Source organism: Castor canadensis, chromosome 7, assembly GCF_047511655.1.
Source record: "Castor canadensis chromosome 7, mCasCan1.hap1v2, whole genome shotgun sequence".
In the NCBI taxonomy this organism is placed as follows: Eukaryota; Metazoa; Chordata; class Mammalia; order Rodentia; family Castoridae; genus Castor; species Castor canadensis.
Window position 1 is genome coordinate 51,256,187 of NC_133392.1, and position 19,760 is coordinate 51,275,946.

Here is a 19,760-nt window from a genome sequence, read left to right on the forward strand (position 1 = left end):
TACTATGTTGATTCTACCAATCCATGAGCATGGGAGATCTCTCCACTTTCTATAGTCTTCCTCAATCTCTTTCTTCAGAAGTGTATAGTTTTCCTTGTAGAGGTCATTCACATCCTTTGTTAGGTTTACACCTAGGTATTTGATTAAAACCCTAATTTTTTACAGATAAAAATAAAAAGGAAGATGTCAGCTGAGTATGGTGGCTCATACCTATAATACTAGCTATTTGGGAGGTAGAGATTGGGAAGATCACAGTTTGAGGCCAGCCAGGGCAAAAATGTTCACAAGACACCAACTCAACCAATGGCTAGGTGCAGTGGCATACCCCTGTCATTCCAGCTACATGGGGAAGCACAAATAGAATTGTGGTCCAGGTCAGAAGCCACTTTGGAAAACACTTTGAGGGGAAGAGATGGGAGCTGGCTGTTAAGAGGCATGGGGTTTCTTTTCTAGGTAACAAAACTATTAAAAATGAATTAGGATACAGTTTATACAACTTTGTGAACACACTCAAAACTACTTTTTAAAATTATTATTCATATGTGCATACAATGCTTGGGTCATTTCTCCCCCCTGCCCCCACCCCCTCCCTTATAACCCCCCCACCCCCTTCCTCTACTCCCCCACCCCCTCGAATCCTGGAAGAAACTATTTTGCCCTTATCTCTAATTTTGTTGTAGAGAGAGTATAAGCAATAATAGGAAGGAACAAGGGTTTTTGCTGGTTGAGATAAGGATAGCTATACAGGGAGTTGACTCACATTAATTTCCTGTGCATGTGTGTTACCTTCTAGGTTAATTCTTCTTTATCTAAACTTTTCTCTAGTTCCTGGTCCCCTTCCCCTATTGGCCTCAGTTGCTTTAAGGTATCTGCTTTAGTTTCTCTGCGTTAAGGGCAACAAATGTTAGCTAGTTTTTTAGGTGTCTTACCTATCCTCACCCCTCCCTTGTGTGCTCTCGCTTTTATCATGTGCTCATAGTTCAATCCCCTTGTTGTATAAAAACTACTTTTCGAATACCTATTAAATGGGTCAATTTTATCTTATATCAATTATATCTCAATAAAGCTGTTAAATGAAACACCTCAATTCAACCAAAAAATTGTCTTAGTTCTAATTACAAATTTCATAAACTGACAAGCAGACTCCTCTAGGATTGGTAATACTCTCTCCCCTAAGCTCTCACTGTTGTTCCTCCAAACAAGTACCAGTGATTCTCTACCAACCTCAGTGTGAGTAAAGAGACTCTGGCAATTGACAAATAAATACTTGGAAATAGTTCTTTACTACCTTAAAAATGTAGTAAATAAATCATTCTTTGGATGTGGTAATAAAATGTAAGTAAAAATATAATTACTTGGGAATTCTAAAAAACAGCAAACAAATATACTTTAAAACACAGAAGCTCAATTAAAATTCAGTTCATTTTCTTTCATGAGGGACAAGTCCAGGAAAGGCAGTGAAGATGTACAAGTGAGTTCTTGAGTGGGCCTCCCCCTCCCACTATCATTCCACTTCTACTTTCACTTCCCTGTTTCTTAAGCACTTTCGATCTACAATGTTTGTGGGGTAAAAAGAACATTTGCAGTTCCCAGTAGCAAAAGTGTCAGCACATTTATAACTGATTTTTTATTATAATAAGTAAGGCGCATTAAGCCTTAAAATAAAATAAGTTCCTTTTATGTCAAAGATACAAATTTGCAAATGTATCTACTCTGTTCGTTGACTGATGTACTTGTGAAACATGGTCACATTAGCGCTAACATTCGTCCTTTAAAAGTTATAAGCACTTTAGTCTCTGCATGGGGGCAGGAAATGTTTCTCCTCTTTTTTTCCCATTACTCCCCACTCTTATCCCATTATAATAAATTCCTTTCCTAATAACTTTTACTATTACTTTTAATATAAAAGAAAAATTATAGGCACTAGATCAATTTGGTCACTTTCCACTAACATTTCATGTCAGTCTATGATTTCTCTTGTGAAGTCAAATAAGTTTAGTCACACATCAATATCATTTTTAAAACAAAAGAAAAAATCCACTCTTTGGACTTATAAAGTGTTAAGACTCTTTGTAAGATCATATTGAGTCATTCTCATAATATATAGTTATTTTATATCTATAATTTTATAAGCATTTTCTGCAATAGGAAATAGCAACATAAACTATTATTATAGTAGTATTGCAATATATAATATTACAATATAATAGCAACCTATTTTGCAAATAACTTTAATACAATTAGGAATTCAACCATGGATCAGATTGTCTCAGAGATCAAGAGAGGACTAAGCCATTACTATTTTCTTTCCTGATATATTAAGTATTGAAGAAAAAAATGCCAAAATGAGAATAGAAAAATCAAGTTATTCATTAAATGCCAACACTTTAAAAATTAATGCTATCAGCCCAAAAGTAATTATTTATAGAAAAACTGCATATACTAAGATAGAATAAGACAGAGTATATTAAATGTCCCAGATAAGTGATAAAAATTAATATTTATGTTTATGAATATTTATAGATAACAGGTCCAAACATCCATCAACTAGTGAGTCGATAAGCAAATGTGATATAACTACATAACAGAACATTATTTATCAATAAAAAAGAATGAAATCCTAATGCATGCATCAGTAGGGATGAAGAATGAACCTCAAAAATCTTAGGTGAAAGAAGCCTGGCTCAGCTTCCTAGTCTAGGACTAGGAGGTTTGGGGAAGGAAATAGGGCATGACTAGTAACGATTATGAGATTTCTTTTAGGGGTGATGAAAATACTCTAAAATTGACCAGGTGATGATTGTAGTATTCTGAATATACTGTAAGCCACCAAACTGTACTATTTAAATAGGTGGCATGTGAATAAGAGCTTAATAAAGTTGCTATTTTTAAAAAAAATTAAACTTTTCCCATTTGTCAAAATTCATTATACTGTATATAATTTTTGGCTAATTGTTGTAAATTATACTTCAATTAAGCCGATTTTTAAAACGAAAAAATTTAATGCTAAAAACACACATACTGTTACAATGGCAATATATACAGCCTGGCTTGGAGATAAATTCAATATCTATATGAGACTTTTTATAAAATGGAGGCCACCTAGGCCAGTGAGCCTCCTCCCCTTTCATTCCACACCTTTCCTCCCCAACACACATACACAGGATTTTAAGCTAGAAACAGGTCCAGGCCAGAGCAAAAAAAGCAAGTGTTGTTGTGCTGGTTATTTCACTGCCATTACAGTTCCTCAGAGGGACACAGGAGCAGAGTTTCTCCCTAGCACAGGATAGCTAAACACCCTTCAAGAAGAATCTAACCTACTTTAAAGCAACTGAGGCCAATAGGAGGGGGGATCAGGAACTAGAGAAAAGGTTAGTTCGAGAAGAATTGACTTGGAGGGTAACACACATGCACAGGAAATCAGTGCAAGTCAGCTCCCTGTATGGCTGTCCTTGTCTCAACTAGCAAAGGCTCTTGGTCCTTCCTAGTATTGCTTGTGCTCTCTCTTCAACAAAATTAGAGATAGGGGCAGGGTAGTTTCTGCTGGGGAGCGAGGGGGTAGGGGGGCAGAGGGAGGGGGTGGGGGGGTAAGGGAGGAGGTGGGGGAAGGGGGGAGAAATGACCCAAACATCGTATGCACATATGAATAAAATAAAAAATTTTTTAAAAAAAGAATCTAACCAATAAAAGCAAAACGGAAATACAAAATTTCTAAAATAAACATCAGTGACCTTTGTCTGCTATAGGTACAGATGGAAAAGGAAGAGAAAGAAAGCAATATCAAGCAAGTGAGCAGTATTTTGGGTTGCTGGAATTTTGTCTAATATTTCACATTGGGGAGGGACCAGCTGAAGTGTAAACTCTTACGTGCTATCTTAGTTATTCAGGCTGCTATAACAAAATGCCATTAACTGGGTGTCTTATAAACAACAGAAGTTTGTAAATTCTTGAAGGTTGGGAGTCCAAGATCAAGGCCAATTCATTGTCTGGTGAAGGTCCACTTTCTGATTCATACATGATGCCTTCTCACTGTGTCTCACATGTGGAAGAGGGGATAGATCTCTCTCCCAAAGACCCCACCTCCTAATACCACCACTTTATGGATTAGGATTTTAACATATGAATTGACAGTGACACAAATATTCAGACCATGGAACACCCTAAGCTCACCCACCCAAATGCAGCAGCCAGAACTGGCGGTTCTTTTAATTCTACCTTGTTATCCATGCTGCTGAGGAGAAAGTATATTTCACCCCAAAAATCTTTGTCAATAATCACAACTCTGTTTCAAGTAGAAACAAACAAACAAAACTTCTTGTAGGAAGACTAATATGGGAGTTAGGCATGGAGTTAGGAAATCTGAAGGCTGAGAACCATAGCTTGGCTCTTGATAAGGAATCACATCCTGGACTGTGGACATTAACATAATGACTCCTGACATACAGCAGGGTCTTGCTGACCTGCAGCCAGCAGAAAATGACAGCCTGGGTTGGTTCTGACCATCCAAGATCAAGAACTCACCCACCCGACGTGTGGGAGGAGCTGCTGATAACCCAGTCTCCGGAAGTTAATGACACACAGCCCCATTTTCCAAGACTGCCTGCCACGGTGTCCACAGATCCCAATAACACTTGAGGTCCTGGGACCTCAGCACAGTGCTCCTTCTTGAGCCCACCCACTCTTCTGCCTGGAGGGTGTACTTTTGCTCTGCTTTCACTTTGCTTTGCATTAAAAAATCTGCTTCTGCTTAAGTCTCCTCTGTCCTTGAATTCTTTCTCCAACAAGACAAGAACTGTCTAGTCCCTGGACTGGATGACCCAAATCTAGTGACATCATGACCATGGCAAAAGCTATTTTCTGATTTTCTATAAAATGGGAAAATGTATATCAAATGACACTTTAAAAACAACCTAATATGTCCAAATGAATTACATGATTGTAGAAAAAAATAAGCTACCCTTTCTGAAGAATCAAAATTTGACAAAACAAGAGAGAAGAATTGGACCTCCACAGGAAAACATGACATTTGTTTCTCTAAGCACACTGTAGCACAGAAAGGAGCAAAGAAATGAATAATCACCTGCTTCCTCTTCACTTGTGACACGTGGGTCTGCCCTCACTGGTAACTGCAATGCTATTAACCCCACACTATGCTGAGGCAAATCCCCAAAATGTGTTGCCTGGTCTTCAGCTAGAGAAAGAGCCTAGTTTCACCCTTACAGCTCCAGAGAGAGCCAGCATACACCCTGGCCAACTAAAAGACAGGAAAGTGTTCTGTCTTTCTCATTGTCTCAAATGGCCCAGCATGGGCTCACCTATCCATAATGTCATCCTTCTGCTGTACAGTGCCAAGAGAAAGACCCAAGAATTTCCCAGCAGCCAGTGTCAAGATACTGACCCCAAGTCTCACTGTCCACACCACCATCCCCAGCCAGCCTCTGTTAGTCCCCATACAGCAGGAGGGTTGGTGGGGAAAGCCCTGAGAAGATTCTCAAGATGATGATATAGTCTTGATAAGGAGGATAATTATGAATACAATGACAGAGTCACCTATGAATTTATATTCTTCCTTTCCAGGTTCTCTACAAATCCTGGCCTGTCCCAGCCACCTGCTGATGGATCCCTCTGCCTCCACTCTCTCCTTGCTGCAACCCATCTGCCAAGCTGATATCACAGCCATCCTTCTAAACCACAGTTCTTTGGTTATCTTAACTCCTTTTTCCCCTCACAATACTGGGGATCAAACCCAAGTCCTTATACATGCAAGGCAAGTGCTGTGCCAGTGAGCTATACCCCCAGCTGATAATCCTAACTCCACTTCCAACTTTTCATAGCCTTCTGTTTTTCCTCATGTCTTATCTATAAGCAGAGCACATGTTCTTTTTTTTTTAATTTTTATTATTTTGTTATTCATATGTGCATACAATGCTTGGGTCATTTCTTCCCCCTGCCCCCACCCCCTCTCCTACCACCCACTCCACCCCCTCCCTCTCCCCCACACCCCCTCAATACCTGGCAGAAACTATTTTGCCCTTACCTCTAATTTTGTTGAAGAGAGAGTATAAGCAATAATAGGAAGGAACAAGGGTTTTTGCTGGTTGAGATAAGGATAGCTATACAGGGAGTTACTCACATTAATTTCCTGGAGCACACGTTCTTTCATTTGTTGTTTACAAGTACACTAGGAAATACGTAGTGATCATTTTTGCCCTCATGGAGCTTACAATCTTCTGAGACAGATAGAGGAACCTAGACCCCCTAGGACACTGGGGCAAGGGTTAAGCACTATTAAGCATTGTTAACTTGCTAAGGTGCTGTTAAATGCTGTTGAAAATATTCATTTTTGTGGTGAGCTTACTTGAAATCCTTTTTTTTATAAGTACCCTATAATTTTTTTTTTCTACAAATGAGCAAAATTGCTGGGAGCAGGTCATCCAGGCTTTTGAATGGTAGTGGACAGACTACCCTTACGTCTGGGAGTCTGGAGCAGGGAACTGTCAGCAGAACAGTACCATGGCAGCCTGGCTATTTTAGACACTTTATGATCACTCTCAGAACACTCCAACTGCAAGGACCACCACATCTGAAGCCACAACTCCTACTCCAGGAAGCCTTATTCCAGTCACAACTGCTGCAGAAAACCTACCCCAGCCTTGTAAGGCTGCATTCCAGGGAAGACAAGCCTGTGTGATCTCTAGATGACTCCTGCAGCTATTCTCACTCAAGATGGGAAAGGGAGCATCTCCTCAGTACGTCAGCAAGAAATCAGTGACTGGTGGACTAGAAGCTGTGTTGTGATTGGTAGAAACACAATCTTTAATTTGATGTCACACCCATTCCACACACACACACCCCAACTAGGCTATTCAGCTCACTTTTTTAGTCAACCAAGAGATACCCTTCTGTGCTACTCCCTGATGCTGTAACATTAGTCCCAATAAAAGGCTTCCAAGGAATGGCCCTTTCTTTGCCTGTGACTACTTAACTGGTAACATGAAGAGAAGACAAGAAAGCAGTGTAGCAGCAAGTGGCAGCAGAGGGGGCATAAGTGGACATGGTGGCCAGGAACAGAAATGAAAAAGGAAAGCAAGACAAGGAAAAGAGCAAAGAAGGCGGTGGGTGAAAGACTGCAGGCCCCAGTCACTGGAAGAGTTCCTCAGAAATACCAAGTCTTAAAGGCTGAGGGTCCTAGCTCCTGAAGCTCAAAAGCTTAACACTAACCATATAAAGGTTGAGGGTCCTGACCCCAAGGCTTAGGAGTTGTAACACTAGCTGACACTGACTGCCGTTATCAACTAGCTGCTGCTTACCGCCAAGGATTTCACTAGCTGTCAAGTGCTGGGCCATTGGCACTAAAAACTCAGAGAAATAAGCCTCCAACCCGAGCACCTACAGCTGTCTCTAGCTCTAAGGTCAATTTATGTAAGTCTATTCTTCTCAGGGATTAGAGCTATAAGCTTTGGAGTGTGTCAGGCTCATAAGCCTGTGGCACTGAAGGGCCCAGGACCACCCACACTAGAAGAGCTATTCCTCGTCACTCAGCTAAGAGCAAAAGGACACCAGCCAGCTCCATGGTAAGACTTCCATCACTGAAAAATAATGTGTTTCAAAAATTACAAGTGAAAGAAAAATTGATTTCATAAATCCATATCTGATCCACAAGACACTAGATTTTTAAATCTTTAAATACCCAGTTAGTTACCTGAGTCTTTTGGTTTTCTTCTAAAAGTGTGTAAGAAGCAGGCCTTCGACCACATTCTCTAAGATGTCCTACAAACCTGTGCTCACAATTCAGCACTTGGGCCATGGCCCTTCTCTCCTCCAGGTTTGGGCTCTTCAGGCTCACTAGCTTCTCCACCTTGCCTACCCAACAAACTTCCGTTCTTCCTTCATAACCAAGCCAAATGTTTCCTCCTCTGGATGTCACCATAAAATGCTCCAACAACTAAGTCATCTTTCCTCTAAGGTCTCACAGCAATTTGGACAACATTTCTGTGATAACATTTATTGTAAAAGATTATTATCTGTTAAGGGATTTAATCCTCAAGCTTAACCCATATCCCTGGTTCTAAGAATTATAATTGACATGTAGTAAAAGCTCAATAAATCTTTATGAAATAAATGAATGCATAGAAAGCCTGCTAAATTCCTTGTATATTCAAAAACTTAATCAAATATCTTTCACTCAAGAAAATGAATTGAATGTATTTATAAGACACTGTGGAGTGAACGAGAGGTCCTTGCCTCCGTAGAGCTTACAGTCTATTCCATCATTATACCTGGAAGGCTAGCCAAACGTGTGGGTAAAGACAAAGAAATTTACAACATTAGATGATATGTCTATGGTGACTGATTCATTCAGATCTGCTTAAACATTCAGTTTAGCCATTAAAAAAGAGTAAAATCCTTCCATTTGCAACAAGATGAATGGAACCGGAGATGTATTCGCTGAAATAAGCCACATCCAGAAAGACAAATGTTGCGTGTTCTCACTCACATATAAAAGCTTTAAAAGTTCATATCATAAGAGAGTAGAATAGTAGTTACTAGAGGCTAGTTACTAGGGTGGTACAGACGAGGAGAGAGAAAGAGGTTGGACGCCAGATACCAAAATTCAGTTTGATGAGAAGAACTAATTCTAATGTTCTGTAGCACAGCAGGGTAGGTGTAGTCCACAGCAGTGGACTCTATAGTTTAAAATAACTAGAAAATTTCAAAGGTACCCAATACATAAAAATGAAAAATGTTCCAGGAGAAAGACATGCTAATTATCTTGATTTGATCATTAGGTGGTTTTATACATAAAGTGAATTATCACACTATACCACATAAATGTATATAGATATTATATTATGTGTCACTTAAAAATAAAAAGAAAATTCAAATAAATGCTAAAAAATTGGATACTTTTAAAAATTAAGCATTCAGTGATGGTTTGAAGTGCAAGGAAGGATTTACTCGTTAGAGTAAGCGGCCAGGACAAGGGTAAACTGTAGCTCAGAACAGTCATTTAGAGTCTTCTGTTCATCCACTCTGGAGGTCAGCTCAGGCACAATAAGGTATGTTATGTGTCTTCTCTGAACCATTCTTACTTTATTTGCTTAGATGTTTCCCTCCCATTGTCAACATCTGCTATGAGCTTCAAGTTAGAATCAGGCCACGTTTGTGAAATCACTCATTGACAAACACATTGCAGCTAGTCAAATCCAAAACACCTATCTTTAAAAATACAATCGTATTAAAGAATTTCACTGTATAGTTCTCTTAGGAGCCAGAAATATTAAAGATAATTTAGGATAGGAATCATAAAGAAATCCATATACTGTTTTCCTTTTTATTTTTTGAACCTATATAAATATTCTTTCAAAAAAATCTAAACTGCTATATTAACTCAACTCATAAAGGTCAAATCCTTAACTTATTCATCTAGTTGAAATTCAAGGACAAAGAGCTCTAGATTTAAAAAGAGGGACAGACTACATGGTAAAATCTTGCCAGGTTGAAGATAATGAAGATTTCTTTGAGCACCATAAAGCCAAGCCTACAAATACTTCATCAAAGTGGAAACCAGAATCAATTTCTTAGCAGCTTATAATTTCACATTGGGAGGGGAAGGAAGAACAGGAAGACAAATGTTTAGAGAAACATCTCCAGGTCCTGGAATTAAGCCATACTAATTGTCCCTGAAAGAGATAATTAACACAAGTAATTAACTGTTGGAACCTCTGAATTCAATCAACAACACAGCCATGAAAAAAAGGATATCCATTGATTTTCAAAGGATATCAGAGATGATCATAGTCCAGCACTTGGCAAAGAACACCTCCAAAGCTATCAGCATTTGGACATAGGGAACATGATAATGTTTTAGCAAAAATGTGGATTAGAGATAAAATGGATTCAGTCTAGGATCATGAAGCCAGAAGGGATGATGGAAATCATGGAATCATACATTGGCAACACTAAGGCCAAATCTGGTCTCTATAGATGTGTTTTTCTTAACTTGCCCAATGTTGTCACTTTTGTTTTTAGAAAATCTGAATGAATTGTCAACTGGTAGATTTCCCATAAAAATGTAAATTTCAGGATTCTCTCAAAAAAAAATCAGAAGTGCTAAGAACACTGAGTTGTCAGTTTTCTGTAACAATTAACTGGAACTGAGTTAAGCCTGGCCCTCACTGGGTGGGGCCTGTGCTCTTCAGTTCTTTCTACTCTTTAATATATCCCTGGCACAGGACTGAGGCTGACTTGCATTTAGAGTTTCACCTGTGCTTCCCCCCACTGTCCATAACCCTCACCCCCAGTCTTCTTTGCTCATTTTTGATATCTGTGCCAGCTGGGTGAACCTTGTGAACTTGCCACCATTAACCTTATTCAACCTCTCAACTGACACATGAGGAAATGGAAGTTTAGAGATGTCATGCCAGGGAAGAGAGAAGTATGAAGATCTTTTACTCACCACTCCAGTGACTAATCATCTATTTCTAAGTCTTGCCCTGAAGCTCAGATGAGAAATAGCAGGATATATAAACTATATGGAGTCAGAGAGTTGGAAGAGCCTAGCAATTTAAGAGTTAAACAAAGGAAAAATGAGGCCCAGATGCATAGATCCGGGTAGCCATCATCATCTTCCTATGTCCCACACTCTTGCCCTGCTCACTGTGCTATCTCTACTCCATGCAACCCTACCCAAAGCTTGGTCCCGGAAGGTGATCTGGTGAAGAAATTTATGATGATGCTGGGGACACTGAAGTGTTCTGCTTAGCATATGTTTTGCACAATTCATGCGTGATAATATATGGTCCACTCTTTTATCTGAATATACACTGAAGTATGCCACATACAGACTAGTATGTTTGCTATATCACCTTCAGAATAAAAAAAAAATTCAAGCCACACGGAGCTGTATACGGGATGGTGAAATACAACAATATCTGGTGCATTTGGGAGGAGTTTATTGGGAATAATGATAATATTTTAAATTGACCCTCTTTTAGAGATTCTGACTAGCCTGGTCCTCATATGTAAAGCTGCTCCATTTGCTAACGTTTTTCTCATTGTATATCATGCCTCTTCTCAAGGAGATTAAGAATTTCTTTTGAGTGGTCACTAAAGTACAAGTTTTTTTGAGTTTTGGTTTTTGGAGGCATGGTCTCATTTTATAGCCCACACTGGACTCGAACTAGGGATCCTCCTGCTTCGGCTTCCCCAAGTGCTGAGATTATAAACATGTGCCATCACACACCTATAATAGTTTTAAGGCACATGAACACATTGAAATATACTCCATTATTTAATGTGTAGAGTAAAATTAATCAGAGTATGAAAATGATGATGCAAAGAAAGAAAGAGAGGAATATTCCTCATACAGGAGGAATTTCTAATTTATATTAATAAGGCCTAATTTCTAATTTATATTAATAAGTTATCATGTATTATGTCCTTGTATGTGACAGCACAATAGCTCAAAGGTTCAAATCCCATCCTATCACTTAAAGTTGAGTAAATTTATCAGAATTCTCAGACTAAACTCAAAATAATGCCTCCATAGATAACATAAGCCATGTGATTCCCTTGACATATGTTTGATAAACATTAACTGTTATTATTATTGTTAATGATTAAAACATAGAACAGAAAGTGGCTTTATTCTGTATATTGGCCCAAGAAAGTGGAGGTGTTTTCCTATCCAAAATCTGACTCAGGCTAAGAATTGCATATTTGGAGGAAAAACACTTTCAGATTTGAAAGCAAGCAAGGAAGGTTATTTGAAACCCATAGCAATATGGATGGAAAGCAAAAATCATGGAGAGTTTAATCATTTACTTATTTTAGGAAGAAATCACAAAACCAAGCTTCAAGGCAAAAAGTATGATTAAGGCTGATGATACTGTTCAATCACATTTTAATTTCTTACCATCATTTGTCATATTCTTTATAATCTAGCCCCATCCAACCTTCCAGTCTTTCCAATTTTAAATTCCAGATTCCAGCTACTCCAAACTGTTCTGCTTCCTTTGACTATACCAGACTTCATTACCTCTGTGCTAAGCTGTTCCAGTAGGCCTCTTTTCTGTTGAGAAAATCCCTCCTCTCTTCGAGTGGAAGCTGAAATGCTGCACCCATTCCTAACCTTGAATGGGTTATCTCCTTTTCTTTGTCAAAAGTTGTAAGGACACCAATCTTTCCCACTAAACTAAGCTCCATGAAGGAAGGGAACCATGCCTTTTTTCCTTGAACTCAATTTTATTTATAGTTCAATCCTTTTATCCACAGAGGCTACATTGACATCTGGAAAGATGTTCCCAAAGAAAACATCAGTTAGCTCAAAATATATGCATTTTTGCAATCTTTAGCTAAAATCGAAGTCACTAGGAGTTACTTTCCTAGAAATCTATAGTTTTTCAAGTAAGACATTATTTTATTTCACTTTCCCCCAGGCCTTCTATAACCAACTGTATTCTATGAATGATATTCGGGAGATACCTGTAGGAAAAAGACCACAAAAAGAAAAAAAAAAGAGTGTAGAAAAGACGGGGTGAGGAAGTAAAGCTTGCAAATCTGATCATATCTCTCTGCTTGTCATCCTCAAGCTCCAGTGTCACTGCCAGATGCACCCCCAACGCACCATGATCTGATCTGATAAACATTCAGACACCAATCATGCACACCGTTATCATCAGCTTTTCAGAGCCAAAGTCAGAAACCAGGAAAGATTTCCTAATGTCCTGATCTACCTCAACACACCTTTTGCCCTTCCTATAGATAAGAAGGGTCCCTGTCAGCCTGCTCGCCTACATACCAAAAGGGAACAAACCAAGGAATCTGCTCTTAGGCCATAGGTGGTGCTGAAAGCACAAGGTGTTGCAAAATTGTAGGTTAAACGATTTTATTATCTATTTTCTACTTCCAAGAAACTGTGGGGTAGGGAGTTTGTTTCTGGTAATGATATGGGTGCTAAACCTGCCATCTACATTTACATATTAATTCAAAGAGGCTGTAATAATCATGCAATGAATAATCTGTCCATCGACTTCAAAATCTTCTCTAGCTTCTTCATTCCTTTGATTATTCCCGCCTGAAGAATTTCTAAGAGAATTCTACTCTTCTGTAGGACAGAGATAAAGTGTGGGAATCCATGTCAACCTAAACTGTTATCTAGATAATTCAAGATTTAAAAACAAAGAAAACAGGCTGTAGCTCTGGAAATTGGTCCCCAAAAGTTATATCAAGTAACTTACTATAGAAGTTAACAGATTTAGTGTAAATGCTGCCTAGGCTTTCGGGATAGTTTGTGCTGGGTAGTCGTGGCATCCCAAGAAAAAGGTAAAGCACTGATTTGCTTTTGGAAAGTCACGTTTTAAAATGGTTAGCAGCTCTCTCAAAAGCCTCTGGGCGCTCCTGAAGCCAGGGTGTTAAACCTAGAGCCAGTCGGAGATGGGAGATCAGCACCAAGCCCTCCCAAGTTCTGCTCAGCGTCCAGGTGGCTGAGGTGCCATTGTCTCCCGCGGTCGTGGTAAAAGCTGAGCTCCTGAGCTCGCCAGGCGGTGACTCGGTGGTGCTGAACCTGACCCTGCAGAGCACAGTCGGCCGCCCCAGCGTGCTGCTCACCTTGCAAGCCAGGCGCACCCGGGCACCTGCCTGCACCTGCTCCTGGTTCCGGGGTTGGAGGCCCAGAGGTCCTCCGGAAAGTAGGGGCCCATTTGGGTCACACACCTCTTCTCTCTGCTTTGCCACCAGCAACTCCAGATGCTCTGCCGTGAGTCCGGGACAGATCTCCGCCCTGAGCCCCATCCAGGGCACCGTTTCCCCCTCAGCCCCAAGGATTCCCTTTCTTTTCATCGTCCTACTCCATGCAAAGTGAAGCCCTCAGATTCCTGGGAAATCTTGCCTACCCCAAAGAAGCACCCATTTACAGAAGGGGATGTCGCGGGGTGGATGCAAGCCCACCGCGGACGGTCTCAGCCCCCAGCCTACGTCCCGAAGAAACCGGCTACAAGCTGCTCGGCCGCGGGTGACAGCGTCGCCGCCGCCTCCCTCGACTGCTCAGTCCGAGGAGTTACTGCAAGGCTGGGCAGCAGGAGGGCCGCCGACCCTGGGGACCGCCCCGCAAGCTCCAGCCCTTTACCTGAGTACCGGCCTCGCCGGGGGCTCTGGGACACAACACAGGGAGTAGCGCCCAGGCGGGTCGGGCAGATGGTGAGGTGGACACCGCGGCCGCCGCCGTCCCCTACAGCTCCCAGGCCGGGTAGCTATTTATCCCGGGACCCGGCCCCTGCTCAGTATTGGGCAATCGGTCCCGTTACGCGCTGCCCTGGAGGCCGCCGCCCTCTGTCCCCGCTGAGCCCCGCGGTGGCGGCGGCTTCATGGAGCTGGGGGGGGGGGGCTGCCCTCTCCTCAAGACTCCACCTTCTATTTCTGGTCTTCCTCCCTGGAAAGTTAGTTCCCGTGTTTCACCCCTTCGTCTCTCTTCTTTGCGGGGCACCCTGGCCAGTCTGAACCGGTTGTGACTGCGCGCTGGCTGGGGGAAGGAGGAGGTGGAGGAGATGGAGGCGGAAAAGCGGGCGGTAGGGGCGCTGCGCCTGCTCTCGTGGCTCAAGCCCGGGCCAAGAGGAGGAAGGGCACTGCCCAGAGCGGCTCGGCCCAGCCCGGAGTCACCCAGGCCGCGGGAGAGGTGGGCAGCGCCGGCCTCGCGCTCACACCTGTGCATCCCCCAGCGCCACTGCTCCCCAGACGCCACCGCATGCCGGGCCGGAACCCGCCAAGGACCGTGCGCATTTGCGGTGAGCCCAGGTCTGCAAACGAATGTAAGTCGCCCCAAGTGTCCCTGGCTCCCAGGGCCACTAGGTGCCCTCCTGGCCGGAGCTGTCTACCCAACTGGCAGTAATCCCAGAGAAAGGAGCACTAGAAGTTTGTGAAGTCGATGTCCCTGGACAGTGTGGAATAAAGATGCCAAGTGCTTCCTCCGCGGGAAAGGAGGGGCTCCAAAGTGCACAGAACACTCTGAGAGCGAGAGAGGAAGGACGTTCAGTCTGTACAGCCCCTGAGCTGTACTAATAATACTATCTTTGGCCGAAAGGTAATGGGCACGGGAGCCAGCAGGGATGTGTGCCTCACATTCCCCACAGAGTCACCGTAGCAGACTGGGGACAGTACCTAGGTACCAGTGGTTAACCAGGAGACCCCCCTCCTCTTCCAACGATGCTGCTCTCTGTGTGTGCGTGTGTGTGTGTGTGTGCGCGTGTGTGTGCGTGCGCGCACGTGCGTTCATGCCCATATTTCTGGAAAACAACACCATACTCTACTGGTTTCTGATCCATCCACCAGCTTGATTCCATTTATACACCGAGGAACTGGACTCTGAGCTACACAAGGACTACCTCTTACAAAGGGAGAGATTCAGAAGTCCAGGTTGAGCTGCCTAACCCTCCTAAGACTGTTTTCTTATCTATACTATCAGAATGAGATTCTCAAAGAGTCTTGCCTGCATGATGGAGTCTATGTGAGATGAGAATTTTAAAAAAAGAAAAAAATAAATCTTTGAACGAAACCTGAACACACGTGTCATGTTTTCTTACAGTCCAGAGGTGACGGGCTTCACCCCTGCTGCCCCACACTATCCCTTTCTACTCAATTTACTGACTTACAGGTTAAGGGGAAGAGAATGAATGACCAGAAATAGTCAATAGTATTATGTTTCTCTCTAAAAGGAAAGTACAATAGAAAAAATACTAATTGACAGGAAGGATAAGAGGGACATGGTCCCCAAAACAGTTTCTGGAAGGAAAACAATGGCGAGATGATGTTATTGACACCATAAAAACTTATTTTTAAAGAGGAGGGGGATCCAGTAGGGCCTGCATATCGAGTTCAATTTGTAACCTGGTTTGTGATTACTCAAGTGGGTTTTCTTGATAATAATGCGTTGACTGATAATTTGTGTACTTTTTTCTATGTGCTTCAATAAAAAGATGTTCTAGAAAGCTTTTTTGTTTGATTCAAATAGCTCCTAACCATAATACCACATGTCATTTGATTGTGGGTCAAATCAGTCAATGGATATGAAATTCTATTTGGCAAAAGCGAACTATTATAGAAAAATATTTTTACAGCAATAAGTAGTTTCTGAAATTGCCACTTCCCTGTTCTCACCTGCGCCAAATTTTCCCAGATTTCCTGTAGAGGGAGAAAATGACAAGCACTCCCATTTCTGTTCAGGCCAGTCCACACTTGTCAATGCAGAACTGAAAAAGAGCCTGTCCTCACACACAGGCAAGGTCCCAGCTTCACAGGAAGACTGGATTCCAGGGTGGAAAACTCAAACAGCTGCAGGGCCAGGCTTGTTTAATGAGTAAAGTGGCTAGAGGCAGCCTGTAGAACTTAGAGAGTATAGAACCTGGCTCTGGAATGACTGCTGCTTGGCTCAAGGGACTGTTGCCAGGCTGGAATGTGAAAAATGCCCCTATCCCCTAAGGTTCATTGTTCAGTCACACTGCAGCAGAGCACTGAGACATGCAAGAGAATCCAGAGATGTAGTCTAACCCTGACATTGTACCTACAAAAAGAATTTGACTCAGATTGCTAGCAAAGTCCTCCCATCACTCTGGCACAAGGAAGAGCAGGTACGTTGGCAGGAGAAGACTGAAACTTCCTCTCCTACGCTCCACAGCCACATGAAGATTTGAGGTCTGTTGGTAAGGTGAGGGACAGATAAGGTAACTATTGCTGACCTTCCTGTTCTGCGCAGCATCTGTCCTTTGGGTCTGTCTCCAGGCCCAGGAGTCAATGTACTTCCAACTAGATGGATCAAGAGAAAAAGGCAAGCGATTAGATGAATTTGCCTTGGCAAGAAAAGAAACCCAAAGCAAAGCTTTAAAAAAAAAAAACAAAACTGGTACAGAGGTGATGCCCTGCATTAAGGAGTTCATTCTTTGCTTTGTATTACTATTAGTATGGAACATTTAGTAAGAATTCTGTGATTTGTGAAATATTCTTACCCTCCCTCCCCCGCCCCCCCCCCCCCCCCCCCCGCTTTCTGGGCTATTTGCTATGGTAGTTCTTGAGAGAATAAGATGGAGAAATTAACCTAAAATTGCTCTCCAGTTCTCATGCCAGCTAGAAAACAAAAGCAGAGAGGGCAGACGAAGGTGTGGAAGTCAGGGTGACGTGACAAATCCGAGCACCTGAGTCACACTGTCACACTGGTCCAGTGCTTGCCCTGCTGACAAAGGTCTCTCCTTCCTGACTTATTACACAATAGCAGGTTTATTTTCTTTTGACATGCTGTCCTTCCCTGTTTATGAAAGACAGCATAGCTACAAAGGCACTATACTTTGAAATAAAAGTAACTAAAGAAAATGGCATTCAGGGTTTTATAGCATTTAGTTCAGAGATCTATAAATCATTCAATTAATTCCAATTCATTTTCTCACACTCTAACAATGATCAGAAAATAATAAAAGTGGATAAACCATTCTCTCTAATGTTTACAGAGCTTTTATTTAAAAGGACAAATTTCAAAAGTTAAAATAACCTTAAAAATATACTCTATCATATTTTTACGTGCAGTTCTCCAACGTATCATCTCATCTTTTCTTACCTGGATCTTTTATCATATTTCTGGCTCAAATGCTTTTTAATCTTCAAGAGAGAAGGAAAGATAAATAAATGCCATTTGTTGAGTGTCTGCTGACAGTCATCTAGTCCTCAAAGCAAAGTATTGTTTTCTCTATCGATGAGGAAACTGAGGTACAGAGAGGTTGTTTCTTGCTGAGTCACTCAGTGGGTAAGTGATGGATTGGTCCTGTGCTGCTCCCACTTTGCTTTAGAAAAATGATTCAAGGCTGGCAGGAGCTAATCCTGAGAATCCATAGTTTGTACACATTAACCCATCTGAGGCTTCCCAAGAAATTTAAGAAGTCATTGCTGGGGCCTGGAGTGGTGACTCATACTTGTAATCCCAGCTACTTGGAAGGCAAAGATAGGAGGATCTCGGTTTGGAGTTAACCTGGGCAAAAAGCAAAATCCTGGCTCAAAGACTAAACTGGGTGTGGTGATACATACCTGTAATCCCAGCTGTGCAGGAAGCAGAAGTAGGAGGATTGAAGTTCCAGGCTGGCCCTGGACAATAAAACAATAAAGAGCTGAGGTGTGGTTTAAGTGGTAGAGTTCTCACCTACTAGAGAAAGGGTCTGAGTTCAAAACCCCAGTACTGCAAAAAAAAGAGAGAAGTAAATGCTATTATTGTTACCTGTGTTTTGCCAATGATGAAGATTAACTATAGAGAAGCCAAATCATTTTCTCCCAGTCACAGTGAGAGATGAGGCTAGCATTTGAATTTCAGACAGCCTCTTTACAGAGATCGATACTCTAAACATTACTCCATATTATCATGAACAGTGTTACTTAGAATGGGTGTGTCTTTTGCACCTATGTATATTTGTGTGAATGGCTTCAAAGCCATGAACAAAATAACCCACACCCTCATATGCATCAGTCTGCAAGGCACGTGCTGTGTCTGCATGTGTGGGATTCATGATGCTCATACATGCTCACACAGAAATGTACTTATTCCCTGGCTACGCAGTGAAGCTACATGCTTCTCAGAGCAAGTATGAGGTTTAGTCTTTTCCTTATTGTTCACTACAGTACAGAGGCTGGAAAAGAGTAAAAACTTGCTCTCGTGAATGAATATATGAGCAAACAAATGAAGGCACGTCCAATTTGTCAGTAATTGTTTTGCTGCAACAGGTAATTGAAATTTCTTAGCTGTTTGGCTCTGCCAAGCTCTATTCTATTCTAAATAATTATAAAAATTTTCTTATTTAATCCCATAGAGCAAATACTGCTAGTTTTTACTTATCTTACAGAAGGGAAACTAAGGCTTCATAAGGTTAAGTGAGCTGCCCAAAGGCAGAGGGCACCAAAGTGACAGAGACAAGAGGCAAACACAGGGTTCACACTTGTAACATATGACCTCCTGTTCACATCTTTACTCCAGGATCCAATGCTTGGTACACCGTAGCTTCTCATAAGTGTATTGAAGGAGGAGGGGAGGAGAAAATTCCTTCATGTGTCTAGGATAGTTCAAGGTCATTTTCCACAGTTTTAATTCACTCATGGAATCATGTGTTACAGCTTTGACTTGCACAATATACCACTGTACATCATTATCTAATCATATTAGATGATAGATTGGGAAAGAATGGCTTATTACCAGAAGTAGTCTCTTGAGTTCAAATGTCCCAATGCGGTGCAATTTCTTCTTGTGAAAATATAGGTGGAGTAGATGAATAATATTTAAAAATAAACATAAGACCAGTGAACTGAATCTTTTAATGAAAGAGTGCCAGTTTCTTTAAACGTGTCTCCAGCTCAGTATGACTTAGCTGTATTACATTTCAAGGTTTACATGTCTCTAAACAATTTTTCAGTTCAAAATGTGAAATTTTATCCTTCTTGTCTTCTTCATTACATGATGTAAGAGAAAAAATATGGCCTATACATACAGAGTCCATACAACCCAAAATTTGTGGCTAGTCCCAAAGCTTTATTCCATTTTATTTGGAAAATGTGGTCACCTTAGACCTAGTCAACATACTTTAATTTTGATTTCTTGGGTGTGATTTACAAGATAGTAACCACCTTATGAAACTAAAAGTTAAAAAGAAAAAATATACCCCAAAGAGGGAGAAAATTGTAAAATCAAGCTGTTCCTTACAGTTTGAACATAGGCTGAACTGATGCATCAAGACCTAATC

General features: G+C 41.4%; 1 protein-coding gene across 4 annotated transcripts in view; it reads right to left on the reverse strand.

Annotated features, from left to right (window-relative positions):
- The window catches only part of Slc16a9 (solute carrier family 16 member 9), a 50,542-nt gene extending 35,989 nt beyond the window's left edge, over positions 1 to 14,553 (reverse strand). For 3 of the 4 annotated variants that reach the window (XM_074078909.1, XM_074078908.1, XM_020181749.2), the window contains exon 1: positions 14,129 to 14,267. The gene's annotated coding sequence lies outside the window, so the exon portion shown is untranslated. Of the gene's footprint in view, positions 1 to 14,128; positions 14,268 to 14,409 lie in introns of those variants that run through there. The other variant, XM_074078907.1, reaches the window with a different exon arrangement.
- Positions 14,554 to 19,760: the final 5,207 nt, after the last annotated feature.